We start from the raw sequence: 16,294 nt of genomic DNA, 5'->3' as shown, positions 1-16,294 counted from the left end.
TCACCAGCATCTGCTGTCACCTAAGTTTTTGATCTTAGTCATTCTGGCTGGTGTGAGGTGGAATTTGGGGTTGTTTTGATTTGCATTTCCCTGGTGACTAGGGATGTTGAGCATTTCATTAGGTGTTTCTCAGCCATTCAATATTCCTCAGTTGAAAATTCTTGGTTTAGGTGTATACCCTATTTTAAAATCGGATTATTTGATTCTCTAGAGTCTAACTTCTTGAGTTCTTTGTATATATTGGATACTAGCCCTCTATCAAATGTAAAATTGGAAAAGATTTTTTCCCAATTTGTTGGTTACTGTTTTGTCCTTTTGACAGTGTCCTCTGCCTTACAGAAGTTTTGCAATTTCATGAGGTCACATTTGTCAATTCTTGATCTTAGAGCATAAGCCATTGGTGTTCTGTTCAGGAAAATTTCCCCTGTGCTTATGTGTTATAAACTCTTCCCCACTTCCTGTTCTATTAGTTTCAGTGTACCTGGTTTTATGTGCAGGTCTTTGATCCACTTTGACTTGAGCTTTGTACAAGGAGATAAGAAAGGACCGATTTGCATTCTTCTGTATGCTGACTACCAGTTAAAAACAGAACCATTTGTTGGAGAGGCTGTCCTTTTTCCATTGAATGTTTTTAGCTCTTTTGTCAAAGATCAAATGACCATAGGTGTGGGGGTTCATTTCAGGGTTTTTGATTCTATTCCATTGATCTACCTGCCTGTCTCTGTACCAATATCATGCAATTTTTATCATGATTTATCTATAATATAGATTGAGGTCAGGGATAATGATTCCCCCAGAAGTTTGGTTTGTTTGTTTGTTTGTTTTGGTTTTTTTGAGAATGGTTTTTTATATCCTGGGTTTTTTACTATTCCAAATGAATTTGCAAATTTCTCTTTCTAATTCTATAAAAAATTGAGCTAGAATTTTGATGGGAATTGCGTTGAATTTGTAGATTGCCTTAGGCAAGATGGCCATTTTTACTATGCTGATCCTTTCAATCCATGAGCATGGGAGATCTCTCCATCTTCTGAGGTCTTCTTCAATTTCTTTCTTCTGAGACTTGAAGTTCTTGCCATATAGAATTTTCACTTGCTTGGTTAGGGTCACCCTAAGGTATTTTATATTCTTTGTGATTATTGTGAAGGATATTGATTCCCTAATTTCTTTCTCATCCTGTTCGTCCTTTGAGTAGAGGAAGGCAGTTGATTTGAGTTAATTTTATCCAGCCACTTAGCTGAAATTGTTTATCAGCTGTAAATGTTCTCTGTTGTAATTTTTGGGTCACTTAAGTATACTATCATATCATCTGCAAATAGTGATATTTTGGCTTCTTTCTTTCCAATTTGTATCCCTTTGACCTCTTTTTGCTATTTGAGTGGTCTGGCTAGTACTTCCAGTACTATATTGAATAGGTAGAGAGAGAGTGGACAGTCTTGTCTAGTCCCTGATTTTAGTGGGATTGCTTCAAGTTTCTTTCCACATACTTTGATGTTGGCTACTGCTTTGCTGTATATTGCTTTTACTATGTTTAAATATGAGCCTTTAATTTCTGACCTTTCAAGACTTTTAACATGAAGGGATATTGACTTTTGTCAAATGCTTTCTCAGCATCTAGAGAGATGATTATGTGGGCTTTTATTTTTCTTTGAGTTTGTTTATATAGTAGATGACCTTGATGGAATTTAAAGGATTGAACTATCCTTTCTTCCTTGAGATGAAGCCTACTTGATCATGGTAAATGATCATTTTGCTTCTTTTTGTTCTAGAGCTTTCAGGTGTGCTGTCAAGCTGTTAGTGTATGCTCTCTCCAGTTTCTTTTTGGAGGTTCTCGGAGCTATGAGTTTCCTCTTAGCACTATTTTCATTGTATCCCACAAGTTTAGGTATGTTGTGCCTTCATTTTCATTTAGAAAAAGTCTTTGATTTCTTTCTTTATTTCTTCCTTGACCATCACCGAGTAGTGCATTATTCAGCTTTCGTGTGTATGTGGGCTTTTTGTTGTTATTCTTGTTATTAAAGACCAGCCTTAGTCCATGGTGAGTTGATGAGATGCATGGGAATATTTTGAAATTCTTGTATCTGTTGAGACCTGTTTTGTGACCAACTATATGGTCAATTTTGGAGAAGGGGTCACAAGGTGCTGAGAAGTTATATTCTTTTGTGTTCGGATGAAATATTCTATGGATGTCTATGAAATCCATTTGGCTCATAACTTCTGTTAGTTTTGCTGTGTCTCTGTTCGGTTTCTGCTTCCATGATCTGTCTACTGATGAGAGTGGGGTGTTGAAGTCTCCCACTATTATTGCATGTGGTGCAATATATATTTTGAGCTTTAGTAGAGTTTCTTTTATAAATGTGGGTGCCCTTGTATTTGGAGCAGAGATGTGCAGGATTGAGAGCTCATCTTGATAAATTTTTCCTTTGATGAGTAAAAAAATGTCCTTCCTTGTCTTTTTTGATGACTTTTGGTTGAAAATTATTTTATTCAATATTAGGATGGCTACTCTAGCTTGTTTCTTGGGATCATTTGCTTGGAAAGTTTTTTCCCAACCTTTTACTCTGAGGTAGTGCCCGTCTTTGTTGTTGAGATGAGTTTCCTGTATGTAACACAATGCTGGATCCTGTCTGATAGTCCATGTCTTTTTATTGAAGAATTGAGTTCATTGATGTTAAGAGATATTAAGAAATACTGAATGTTGTTTTCTGCTATTTTTGTTGTTATAGGTAGAATTATGTTGATGTGATTTTGTTTGTTGGTGTTTGTTGCAAAATGATTAGTTTTTTGATTTTCTTAGGGTGAAGTTTCCCTCTTTGTGGTGGAGTTTTCCTTTTATTGCTCTATTATTCTTTGTAGGGCTATATTTGTGGATAGATATTGTATAAATTTGTTTTTGTCCTGGAATATCTTGATTTCTCCATCTACGGTGATTGGGAGTTTTGCTGGATATAGTAACCTCGTCTGGAACTTGTGTTCTCTTAGGGTCTGTATGATGTCTGTCCAGGTTCTTATAGTTTTATAGTCTCTGTTGAAAATTCTGGTGTAATTCTATTAGTCTGCCTTTATATGTTACATGTTCTTTTTCTCTTATTGCTTTTAGTATTTTTTCTTTGTTTTGAACATTTGTTGTTTTGACTGTGATGTGTCGGGAACAATTTCTTTTCTGGTCCAGTATATTTTGGGTTCTTTAGGCTTCTTGTATGTTCGTGGTCATCTCTTTTTTTAGGTTAGGGAAGTTTTCTTCTATAATTTTGTTGAAGATCTTCTCATTTTGTCATGTATTTCCTGGATGTTTTGGGTTAGAATCTTTTTGATTTTTCATTTTCTATGACTGTTATGTCAATGATTTCTATGGTATTTTCTGCTCCTGAGATTCTCTCTTCTGTCTCTTGTATTCTGTTGGTGATGCTTGCATCTATGACTCCCAATGTTTTTTTCCTAGGTTTTCCAACTTCAGGGTTGTCTCCTTTTGTGATTTCTTCATTGTTTCTATTTCTGTTTTCAGTTCCTTCACCTGCTTATTTCTGCTTTTCTTTAGCTCTTTAAGTGATTTTTATATGTGTTGTGTTTCCCCTTTAAGGGCTTCAATTTGTTTGCATGTGTTTTCTTGGCTTTCCTCTACTTCTTTAAGTATCTTATTTATGTGCTTCTCAAAAATCTCCACCATCATCATGAAGTATGATTTTAAGTGGAAGAACTGGGTTCTGATATTGCCAGGTTGTCTTGGTTTCCATTTCTTAGAGTCTTGTGCTTACCTCTTGCCATCTTGTTATTCGTGATACTAGATGGTCATTTGTCTCTTCCTAGAGTTTGTCTCTCCTGTGGGTCTGTGGGCCCATGTTCTCCCGAGGGAGATTGTTCCTGAGTGTTCGACTCTCTGGGGAGGCTGTGAGCTCTGACCTTGGGCTGGAAATGTCTGTTTCCAGGCAGTACCGCCACCTGCACCCTGAGAGTTCTAGGTGGCTTCCCCCATGATAGACACTGGGGAGGGAATGTTAACTCACCCCTGTGCTCAGGAGTGAGAGCTCTTCTGCAGTTCTTCCAGGTGTCCAGCAAACTGCGGGCAGGCTGCCAGTTCTGATGAAACTGGGCTGGGACTGGCCTTGGGCCAGAAGTGCCAATTCCATTTTGTAAACCTATTGTATTCAATAAGGATTTGGTTTGGGGGTGGGGTGCTGGGTCTGAAAGTCAGAGTCCAGGCCAGGGGTTCTCAATGCTGCAACCTTTTGATACAGTTCTTCACATTGTGGTGACCACAACCATAAAAATATTTCCTTGTTATTTCTATAATGTTGCTACTGTTACGAACTATGATGTAGATATCTGAAATGCAGGACATCTGAAATGCAACCCTGTGAAAGTATCATTAGACCCCCAAAGGGAGCTATGACCCAAAGGTTGGGAACTGCTAGGCTAGCATATGTCAAGCATATACTTTACCATAACCACAGAATGGATCAGGAAATCAGGAGTTAATGAACTTCTTCTGTCTCAAAATGAGAACTGCCCAACACAAATACACACTTGGAAGGAAATGCCTTCACTCTTACATCTCTTTCTATTTTCTTTCCATCTAAGAAAATAAAACCCTGGTCTTTTTTTTTTTTTTTTTTTTTCTATTAGGTCTGTAATTTCACATCTCAGTGAATTCATTCTGGGTAATAATTTATAAATCATTATCATAAGAAAAGTTGCATTAGTCTCTTAATATTTAAAGTATAAGAAGCGTAATGCACAAGAGCTCACAGAACTCACAAGGGCAACAAGGGGTTTGCATTCAAGTTGTAGGACTGCAGTGGTTTTTATGTTCGTAGCTCCTTGTTATTTTTAATTACTATAACTTGCCATGTATTGATTATCAAATTAAAAGGTTTAACAAATAGATTGAGAATAATCATTTGGGGGGACAGAGCTCATGGTCCCATGGTTAAGATTGCTTGCTGCTTGTCTTAGAGTTTTATTATTGTGAACAGACACCATGACCACTGCAACTCTTATAAAGGAAAACATTAATTTGGGCTGGCTTCCAGTTTGGAAGTTTAGTTCATTATCATTATAGTGAGAATTCTATATCTTGATCCACAGGCAGCAGAGAGAAATTATGTTCCACACTGGGTATAGCCTGAGCATATAGACCTCAAAGCCCCCCCTCTACAATGGCATGCTTCCTCCATCAAGACCATACGTTCTAATTGTGTCACTTATTATAGCCAAGCATTCAAACACATGAATATATGGGGCAGGGGGCGGGGGTAGAGGGGACCGTTCCTACTCAAACCACCACACTGCTAGTGTAGAAAATCAAAGCTCAGTTCCCACCAGGACCCATGTCAGGCAGCCTACCACAGCAAGTAACTCTAGCTCCAGGGGATCTGAAGCTCTCTTCTGACCTCCACAGGCACCAGACTCTTATGTACTTTGCTTATACACACACACACACACACACACACACACACACACACACACACACCAATTACACTTTTTAAAAGAACAATCATAATGGCTTGCACTATTATTTTAGAGAGCACATAGACATACTACTTTGTTCTCTCTTCAGAAGGAAAAACTGCAGAAAGGCATAGTATCCCTGCCCAAAGTGTAAGCTCTGCTGGAACATGTGCCAAAGCACCGGTGAGAGTTCAGATTGCCTGGAAACTTCCAAACACCCAACGGAAGGCAGGCCAACTGCACAGCTCTATTCTAGATCAAAGGGGAAAAAACAGCCCACGACACTCCCTCATTTCATACAAGGGCATGATTTGTCTCTTTCTGTTGAATTGCAAAGGGAGAGAGAAAGAAGTGGGGGGGCAGGAAAATGGAGAGGAAAATAGGTACTCGCCATTAAAAGGATGTGTGCAGGAGGTAGCGAGGATTTTCTCGCCTTAGACAAAGAAAGAACTGCAAAGGTTCTTTTTTACACCATGGGGAATGAGTTAAGGGAGCCAATTCTTTCCATCTTTCTGGAAGTGGCAGTCTCATTCTTCTCTACGGCCCTGTGAAATCCCATGGGGTACAAACACTGAATTCCCTTTATCCACTCATTTGTTGATGACACCTGGGCTGATTCTGTAACTCAGCTGTTGAGAACAGGGCCACAGTGAGCACGTGCAGCCATCTCCCTCTGCTGATGCCAGCCTCCATCCCTTTGGGTGCATACTCAGGAGTGTTATTGCTAAATTATATCATACTTCTGTTTTTGTTTTGTGAAGAATCTGTGCGTTTATTTCCATGGTGGCTGCCCTTATTCATTTACACCTCACCAGTAGCCTACACCGGTTCCCTTTCCCCTGCATCCTATCCAGCATTTATTATTTTCTTCGTGATTGCCCCTTGGCCTAGCAAAATAGTATCTAAATATAGTTTGGGTCAAATCCAGAACTTTCTGAACCTAAAACTAAGATTTTCCTTTGCTTGCTGCTCCAAATCTTCCAACACACAAAAGGAGCACATAAATTATCAAAAGTTTCATCCAAAGGACTGTGCTCCTCTCAAAAGGCAGAAGTGGTCCAGTGTCAAGTGTGGAATTCCTCCCTTCAAGGTGCTGGTCTGAGGTGTCCCAGGACCCCTCCCAAAACAATGCACACCGTTACCATTGTTTTTAGGTACCACCAAAACTCAATGATCCAAAACTATTTTTAAAGGCACCATACATGCTGGTCATAAGAGATGAAGAAATTAAGTTGGTACTGACCAGAAAGTTTTCCCTGTTGGAAAATGCTATGCAAACTGCTATGGGAGGAAAATAATCAACAGTGTTAGCCAGCTATGAGATAAATAAACCACAATAATAACCAGGATGGCAGATGCCCATGGACAATAGTGGCATAAATGTTATGGGGAAAACCACTTTGTGATTGGTTTTAAGGCCTACTCCATGGAAACATGTGCCTGATACTGCAAATCTGGCCAAGAACCCATGATTGGGGAGCTCACAGACCTCAGAGGTGAACCTATTACTCTACTTTTGTTAAATAAGAATAGTATCAAAGTGTCCTTGGCTACGTGTCTCTTTACAAACATATTGGTACAGCTCTCAGAAACGGGCAAGTTGTCAAAGTGCTGAGAATAAGTATCAGTGGGTTGCTTGGCCATGAATGGGATATTATATAACATCCCTCACCCAAGGTTCAAGAACCATCATGAAAGAAGAGTTGGAAATGTTGTAAGAGCCAGAAGCCAGGTAGGACCTAAGTAAAACAGTATCTTCTAGACATAGCAAGATCAGTGACTATACTCATGAACTCAAGTGGCAACTCAATGGTCACCTAAAACAGACCAGTTCAGCCAACATTCTCTTAGCAAGAGATTCATGAACTCTCACCCTAATTAAAGAGCTGTGGACAGTTGGTGGCTTCTGGGGGGAAGGGAACAGTTTTCTTTAAGAGGATGGCTTCTGGTAGTTAACCATGCTTCAATGGAAGGCCACATACTCACATAAACAGTGCAGACTAGGGTCTGTGAGCTATTTAAGACCAAGATGGGGACACAATGTTGAGTGGAGTGGAAAAGAGTGGGAGTGGATCAGGAAAGAATTGGGGAGAGGCATAATGATTAAAACACTCTGCACAAAAGTTTCAGCATATTGGAAATATTTTAAATGTCCCCTAAGGAATCTGAAAGACAATTGGGTTTGCAGTGAATGTTCAGTCAGAACCCCAGGGATATTATCTCAAAAAATATGGCTTCACTAGGACCTGTTAACAACTCTATTTTTCTTCCCTTCTAACCTTTTGTCTAACCACTACCTCCGTACAGTTGTTCCTTTCCAATATCATTTCTGTCTCTCCATTTTCAACCCATTTTTGTTTGCTATGCCTGTTTGTGGAACAGTCCTCCTGCTAATCTTCAATGTTGAATCCTTTGCTTATCCAAGCAACTTGAAGTGGACCCTCAGACAGCCTTTCTTCAATGTTGACCAGTCTCTGTTCACCCCTACCACATGATCCTTGTCTTTATCTTCTATTTATCTTATAGAAATAACCATGTCCTCCTAGCATCTCTGCCCCTAGACTTGGACTAAAACATAAGCTGTCATTCATTCTCAGGATGTTACTCTTCCTGCTCCTCCTCAGTAGCTGACACTTTGCCTGGCATGGAGTAGATGCTCAACATTTTATGCCTACAGAGGAGATACACAAGATGATCTTGTAGTGCAAGAATATAAACTTTATCAAAGGAACCTAAAAACCTAGTAGAGTCCCCACTAAGATGGAGAAACTAACCAGAATGCATTATATAGATGTATTAAATTGTCAAATTGATGAATTTATTACTAAAAATAAATAAACAAATGCCTAAGAATTTTTTTTAAAAAAAGGAGAATCCTCAATGGCAAAAGCTAGAACAATTAGATGGGGAAGGGATATATTGGGTTATAATTCAAAGCATAAAATAAATATTCATTAATCCACTGATACGAATAAGTTATTGAAAAAAGATATGAAGGGAAGACATGTTTCTCATAAAGAAGATTTCCAGGAAATTTCTACAGATGCAAAAGTGTAATATGGCCCTTATTCTTTAAGGACTGGTGACCCACAGTACAGCTTGGAAGAGGGTAGAAAAAAACCCTTACAGAGATAACTTTTGCTAGGTGATCAAGACCAATGTCAACAAAGATAAGCTGCAGATAATAAAAACATTCGCTTGTATTAATAAACACGTGTGTCCTGAATGAGCTGCTGGGACTGAAAAGAAGATGGGATAAAGCAAGGAAATGTGCACAATGTGTGGCCCTTTGCAAACAGTAAGTTTATGGTGGTTCACAGTTATAACACAGATACCATTCTAACCTAAAGCAGGTATAGGGGAAATGCTGTGGGATATACTGGAGTTCTTAGAGCTTATCTTTGTAATCTTTATGCAGTTATGGAAATTTTGTGCTCTGGGGAGGGAAAGGTTGGAGAAGGTGACAAGACTGACCATACCTATTATGTTGGTACTTAGTGGAGAATAGGAGATGTCAAGGAAGATGCACCAAGGAAGTTATTTGGTTTTCTTTATGAAAGAATATATGATGAAGAATGAAAAACTAAAATGGTGTGGCTAGGTACAGAAAAAGAAGACAGGACAATATAATTAGTTGGGCATTGGTGGGAAAATGATGAAGCAAATGAAAATATGTGCTAACGTGATAAAGAAAACACCATAAATCACTGAGAAAGAGATGGAGTGTTTAATTAGCAACTGTGTGGAGATCCAAATTATTCCTGATTGCATGGCACTTAATGCACTGGGAAGCTCAAAGGAAAAACTCAAAAGTACAGACTTGAGGATCAGCCCTGATGTGTGAGGAGCTGGGATACCATTGCTTCTACCCACTTCAAGAAGTTTGACTTATCACAGAAGTTATGGAGTAAACTACAACCCCAAAGTTTCAAGAGTCAGAAAATCTAAGATGTCATTAACATAGCAGAAGCCTCAGTCACAGCAGTGAAGATATGGTTGGTGATTTCCTGAAGTCAGAGGCAGAAGGTAGACTAGCTTGAGCTTGAGAAATTCCTTGGGGCTGCAGACTTAGAAAGACCTTCACTCTTCAGTGAGCTTTCCTCGAGGACCCCCACAGGTTCCTTCATGAGTCCAACAGAAAGACAAGAAGAGACACCGTGGTCTGACCTAACAAAACACATAGACTAGAGGTTTAAACAACAACTGATTGCCTTACAGTTCTGAAAGGTTCAAGTCCAAAGTGAAGTCCAACTCCAAATTCTATGACAGCCCTCTTTCCACAATTTTCCATGCGTTTACATAACGTAACCTCATTATTTCTACACAGGGAAAGATGGAGAATGGAAAGGTAAGGAAAAGGGAAGACAGGGAGAGAGGAATGTAGAAAGAAAGAAACCGGGAGAGAAGAGGAGTGAAAGGTACCGCAGTGATACGTTATCTCAGGCCAAGAATCCATCAGACCAGGACCCTAACCACAAGACATCATCCAGCCCTAATTATGCTCTGAAGATCCTAACAACCAAATACCATCACATTGAGGGATGAGACTTCAGCATAAGAATCTTATAGGGACATAAATATCCAGATAGCTAATGAGAAACATAGCCAGAGGATTCTTGAGGATAAAGATCTACTTTCCAGTGTTTAATCCCACATAGCCTTTGTCAGAGTCTGGTTCTACTGTGAAAAAGGAAAAAAAGAACAGTTCAGTTTCTAGCTTTCGGTGGTTTTACAAGGTCAACTAAGAGACTGTTTTTTTGTTGTTGGTTTGTTTTCTGGGGTTCTGTGGTAGTGGCTGGTTGGTTGGTTGGTTGGCTGGCTGGCTGGCTGGCTGGCTGGCTGGCTGGGTGGGTGGTTGGTTTGTTGGTTGGTTGATTGGTTGGTTGGTTGGTTGGTTGGTTGGTTGGTTGCTTGAATTGAGTTTTTGAGATAGGGTCTTACCATATAGCCATAGCTAGCCTAGAGCTCACAGAGATGCCTCTGCTCCCTGGGTGTTGAGATCAAAGGCACACATACCACACCAAGTTAGGATTTTCTTTTAAGATAGAGAAAAAACCCACAGCCCTACCTAAGAAGCACAGGTCTACCAAAAGACTGACAGTCCTCACCACAGCTAATGCCTATATTTCACTGTGTAATAAAAGTAAATTAAGAGCTACAGGACACCAAGGCAATGGCAGAGCCTTTAAAAACATTAATTGGCTAAAAAAGAAAACAAAAGAAAGAAAAAGACAGAGGAATCTGAGTTGCTAGAACTTTTAGTCCCAACAAAAACTAAACAAAGTCCAACTCTAAGCTGTGATTCACATACTCTAGAGTAAAATAAAACTTCACCCTAAAGACCTAATCTGTTACGCTCAGCTTTCAACAGCAATTACAAGACATGCTGAAAGGCAAGAAGACCACAGTTTAAAGACAAAACTTCGTAACCAGGCAGATGTTAGAATCATTAGATAGTGAATTTAACATAATTGTGATTAATATCTATTATAATTGGGTTCTCTGGAAAGACAGAAGCTACACAGACAGCAAGGTAGATAGGAGGGGATTATTAGAGTTGTGACTGTAAATGTGGGAGATGAGAAATCCTGAGATTTGCAGATCTAGAGAGCCAAGAAAGCAGAACCATGACTTGGTAAAGCTTAAAGGTCTGAGAGCCAAGGGAGCTGACATTTTGACTGGGTCAGAGGTAAACTTCTAAGGAAATAGAAGGTGGGGAATGAGACTACTTGTGGAAGATACAAAGTCTGATGGCCAGTGCATACAGAATCCTGATATGTAAGGTTAGGAAAAGATGGATGTCTCAGCTCCAGGAACAAGAGTGTATGACATTCTCTTCTGTTCTGTCTTCATCCTCGGCTGATTGCACAGTGCTGGGCCACATTACATAGGGTAAATCACACTTATCCAGTCCACTGATGACAAGCTACCGTGTCTGGCACCAGTAGCTCTGCCTGGAAGTTGCACTTTGTCAAGACATTTTAATCACAGCAACAGGAAAAAAAAAGTAAGCCAATTACACACAGTGAGGTTGGGCATAAGACATGCTCTACACCCTGTGTCCCCTCTGTCCTCTCTTCCCTCCAGTCAGCGCACATACGCCTGAGAGTTCTTGGAACAGAGGATGCTTCTGCTCTCTGGATAGTTTCCTGCATCCTGTGGTAGGGAAAAGATTTCAGTTCCCAACCGTTCCAAAGCCAAAAGATACTAAAGGATCACACTCTACCCATTTCCTCTCTTGTCTTACTTTCTCCTTCCCGGACATGTAAACAACCTCTTAACTCGAGGTCTTTCTCTTTCTGGAACCTCCAGGTCTAGATCTCTGGCTGTCTGGTTCCTTATCAAGTCACTCAAGAATCTCCATAGACACTCCACCATCAAAAAGTTCTCTATAAATAATAGCCCTCCTCTCAGTACACATATACACACACACATACACACACACCTGCACTAACCCCCAATTTGAGCAGCCATATCTCAGACCTATGCCACCTGACATGTCTAAGTACTTGCTTTGTCAATGGCCAGTGAGATCATCACTCGGTAAATGAAAAAGAACCACAAAATAAATTTAAGGCTCACTGTAGTGAGAGAAGCTATGATGGCCACAGTGCCTCCAAACAAAACAGACAGCTCATTAGATCCATAGAGGATTTTGTACAGCGTGGAGTTGTGCGATCGGCAGAATGTTCTGCGATCTCAGGTAAGGCTGTTATTGAGTGACTGGCACACAGAGACACGCTTGCATTCTTGAGGAGTACCCACCCATCCCTGATTGCTGACTTTCTGAAGAAAGGACTTAGCATCGGTCGACTCAACCAGGTTTAAAATAGTTTCACTAGGACAGTTGTTGACCAAGTGAGCAGATTTAAAGTGGCTTTGATGGCTCCTTGTAACTATGAGCATAAAACAACCAGACTTCCCGTGTGTGGGAACCTTATATTCTATTCCAGGGGTTCAGCCCCTCTGTTTTAGTCATCCTGATCCTCTAACACCTACTCCAGAGGCGACTGTGCTCCCTGCATAATAGACGTGAATTATATTTTGAAGATCTGCTTTCTTCTCACAGGCTAATATGGTGGTTTAGAGCATTGCTCTATACTCATGCAGGCCTGGCTTTGAGCTGAGGCTATGTCATGACCTGGCTTATGGCCTTTCCTACACCTATCTCATCGTTTGAAGGAAAGCAGGGAGGAGAGAATTGCAGAGTCTGCCTCCCAAGGCTCCTCTGAAGAATGCTGAAATAATGTCCTGCTCCTGGTGCAGAAGTCTTCCATAACATCAATAGCTCAGAAAGGTTCAGAAAGGGCTCAAAATAGATATTTCAGACCATTAAAAAAAAGATAATCATGTTTGGACCTACAGGAAAAAAAAACCAGCATTATAGAGTGTGAGTTGAAATGAGAAACTGAGTCTTCCCTCTCCTTTCTACCAATCCTCCTAAAACACAATCCCAGTCATGCAGACTGTGACTCCTCTTGGTACCCAACATTAAGATCTTCTTGGTACCCCAACATTAAGATCTTCTTGGTACCCCAACATCAAGATCTTCTTGGTACCCCAATATTAAGATCGTCTGTACCTGACAGCATGTTAACTAAGTTAATCATTTTACGAAGAGAAACATCTTTTGATTTATTATCCAGTCCTTACTACTTTGTGAATTCTTCTTTTTCCCAGCCTCTACCACCACCACCCCCCACACACACACCATTTCATCCCCCTAACACTAGATAGGAGAGAAACAGGACAGAGGACAGAGAGAAATTAGGAAAATCCCTGAATCTAATCACTTTCCATTTGCTTCTTCTTAAACCACGGCTACTAACAAACAACCTCCCAAAGGTCCAACAATAACTCTACCTCTTTGCTGGCCCTCACATTCATGTATCCTCTGAAAAGTTCCCAAAATTCCAAACATCAAACAATCTCAGAAATTATCTGTAGCTGGCAAACTCATGCTTCTGCCAGAGCATGAGACAAATCACAGTCAGCTGTTGCGGACAGTCCGATGCAGACCATATCCCATACCTGGGATTAAAACAAAACCATATTTCTGTGTTCTTTTAAAGAAACAAAAATTCTATAATTATTATAAATGTTGCTATAGATCTACTCATTTGATCAACCCTGTGCAATTCTGTGCTCACAAAGAATTGAACCTGAAACACAGAGATATGTTTACATACCAGTGCTGAAGGAGATGCTCACACCCTGACCTGAACCTCATGGAGCGGGTGGTTCTACAGATTCAAGGAAAAGTCCATCTATTCTGCTGCTTTGCCTCTTCTGGCCCTGGCAAAGCGAGAACTCTCCAGTTCTATATAGACTTAGCTCACCTTCCCTCAACATCCTCTCTACCAAATGTGCTGTCTCCAGCATCACTGTCCCCGATCTGGGCCATCTGAATCTCCACCACCTTCCATTAGGTTTATGAGTGCCAAGAAGTCTTGGGCTAAGTATTTAATCTTTTGCAGCTCTTGGAGAATGGCTGAGAGCCTGAGAGAATCTTCTAACTCTAAAGCGAACAGCAGGATTTCACATCTTTATGACCTGGTTTCACATTACCTGAATTCCTTCAGATTGTGGTCCCTGGATCCCACTGCCTGGGCCACATTAAGTTGCATTATTCATAAACCATGATGCAGATTACTATATGGCCTGTGGGCACAGAGCCCTGGATCGGGGCCCTCTCTGTGTCACCCACTTTGTCTCTGCTTCTCTTGAAAAGCTGTTTAAACCTGCCAAGTTGGTTTATGTCTGCTCTCTTGTGGGCCTACCCTGAAATTTTCACTTAGAAACCACAGCCACAGACCAGAAATCCACAGGCCTGCCAGATACTTAACCCAGCAGCATTGAGAGCTGGGCACAGATTTGCAGGTGGTTGGGGGGGGTTAAGAGAGAGCAGGGAAACAAGGTGCATGCCATCTTGAAGGACCAGCAATGGTGCACAAGGAATCCACCTGGCACAGAGCCAGCCTAGCTAGAGGCAGAGCAAAGCCCTAAAGGAACGCCTTCTGTAAGGATTCCTTTGTGCCTGTGAACTTGACCTAAATAAGGAAAATTGGCGCCTGGCACACAGCTAAATTCTATGTGCACAGTTAGCACAAGGGTAATGGACACTTGGGGAGAGTAGTTTTGTTTCTCACATCCACCATAGCCAGGACCTCCTTTGTGCCTGCTCTAGGAAGGCACCCCCTGGTGGTCACTACCAGAAATGACAACACACACTTGCCAAATCTTTCAACCTCTCCAACTACCACATTTCGTGAATTCAGCAAAGTTCTACTCAGTCCTCATAATGTGTCCGAGTGTGTGTGAGGTGCAGCGACATGGGTAAGATAGGACTCGGTGGCGGGTCTCGGTGAGCTAATCAACTGAGCAACTGAGCAAAAAGGTCTAACTTGAACCACATCCTTGGTTTTCCAGTCTTCTATTAAAGCCCCTCCTTTACCCGAGAATTATTTGTACAAATGGCCCTGCTTTCCAGCTTATTCCTCCCACCTCTATCATCCATTTTCCCAGGTCTGCCAACCAGGGCCCCGTCCAGTTTTAAATCAAATGTCTTGCTAGGTCTTTCCCCAAGGAAACCTAAACTTACAGGGTCCGCGCATCCATTATCTTTGCAGAAAGTTTAACCCCTCTGAAGGTTTCTCCTTTCATTCTCAGACTCTCCTTTCCTTCCTCAAAGAAGCAGGTAGGAGGGAAGACGAAGGGTCAAGACGTAAGGGGCACATTCTACCCCCGTGGGATTCCCCCCCCCCCCCCACTCTCATCAGAACTCTGATTTCAAACTATTGTGTGACACATTCTAGTGAACATCTCATTTTAATCCCATGGGAATGATCTGACCGATGTAAGGAAATAGTCACATTTTTAAATAGAGTCCCTAATAATGACTCAGATGGGCGTCTGGACGGGGTTCATGCCATCATGAATCCGAAAATGAGTCGCAGCTATTAAAAAAGGAAATTGGCTTTCTCTAGTAGCTGGAGGCAATTTAGAAGAAGGAGCTCTAGCGGATGGGTTTGGAGCCCTGGCGAGTGCTCATGAAATGAGTTTCTATCTCCTAAACCCACTGCTGAGGAAAGTTGCTCTCTTTGAGGTGTCTAAGTTTTCTCGGCAGGCAAGATCACAGGTAAAAGCAAACTAAGGGTACCAATGAGAAGGATGAGTAGATAATACAGTGAAAATAATGGGTGCCCAGGGGCCAAGAGCATCCCCAAAAGTTGGGATTGGCCTCAAACTGGGAAGCCTGTTTGATGGGAAGTGGAGGCTGGAATTACGGACTGGGATGGAGAAAAAAAAAAAAAGGATATAGGATGTGAGCCAGAGTAGATGAGTATGAGCCAGGGTGGATGGGGTGTGAGTCAGAGTGGATGGGGTGTGAGCAGGGGTAGATGGGATGTGACCAGGGGTAGATGGGTATGAGCAGGGGTAGATGGGGTGTTAGGGGGGTAGATGGGTGCGGGGGTAGGTGGGTGTGAGTCAGGGTAGATGGAGTGTGAGCAGGGTAGATGGAGTGTGAGCAGGGTAGATGGAGTGTGAGTAGGGTAGATGGAGTGTGAGCAGGGGCAGATGGGGTGTGAGTCAGGGTAGATGGGTGTGAGCAGGGGCAGATGGGGTGTGAGTCAGGGTAGATGGGTGTGAGCAGGGGTAGATGGGATGTGACCAGGGTAGATGGGGTGTGAGGGGGGGTAGATGGGTGTGAGTGGGAGTAGATGGGTGTGAGCAGGGGTAGATGGGTGTGAGCAGGGGTAGATGGGGTGTGAGCAGGGCCAAATGGAGTGTGAGTCAGGGTAGATGGGTGTGAGCAGGGGCAGATGGGGTGTGAGTCAGGGTAGATGGG

The 16,294-nt window shown here is 41.6% G+C and overlaps 1 protein-coding gene across 10 annotated transcripts in view; it reads right to left on the bottom strand.

Annotated features, from left to right (window-relative positions):
* Positions 1-16,294, bottom strand: part of RGS6 (regulator of G protein signaling 6) — a gene marked incomplete at both ends in the record, with an annotated part of 483,564 nt that overhangs the window by 416,975 nt on the left and 50,295 nt on the right. The gene's annotated exons all lie outside the window — the stretch shown is intronic.

The sequence above is a fragment of the Micromys minutus genome, assembly GCF_963924665.1.
Source record: "Micromys minutus genome assembly, chromosome: 1".
Lineage (NCBI taxonomy): Eukaryota > Metazoa > Chordata > Mammalia > Rodentia > Muridae > Micromys > Micromys minutus.
This window is presented reverse-complemented; position numbering and strand designations above follow the sequence as displayed.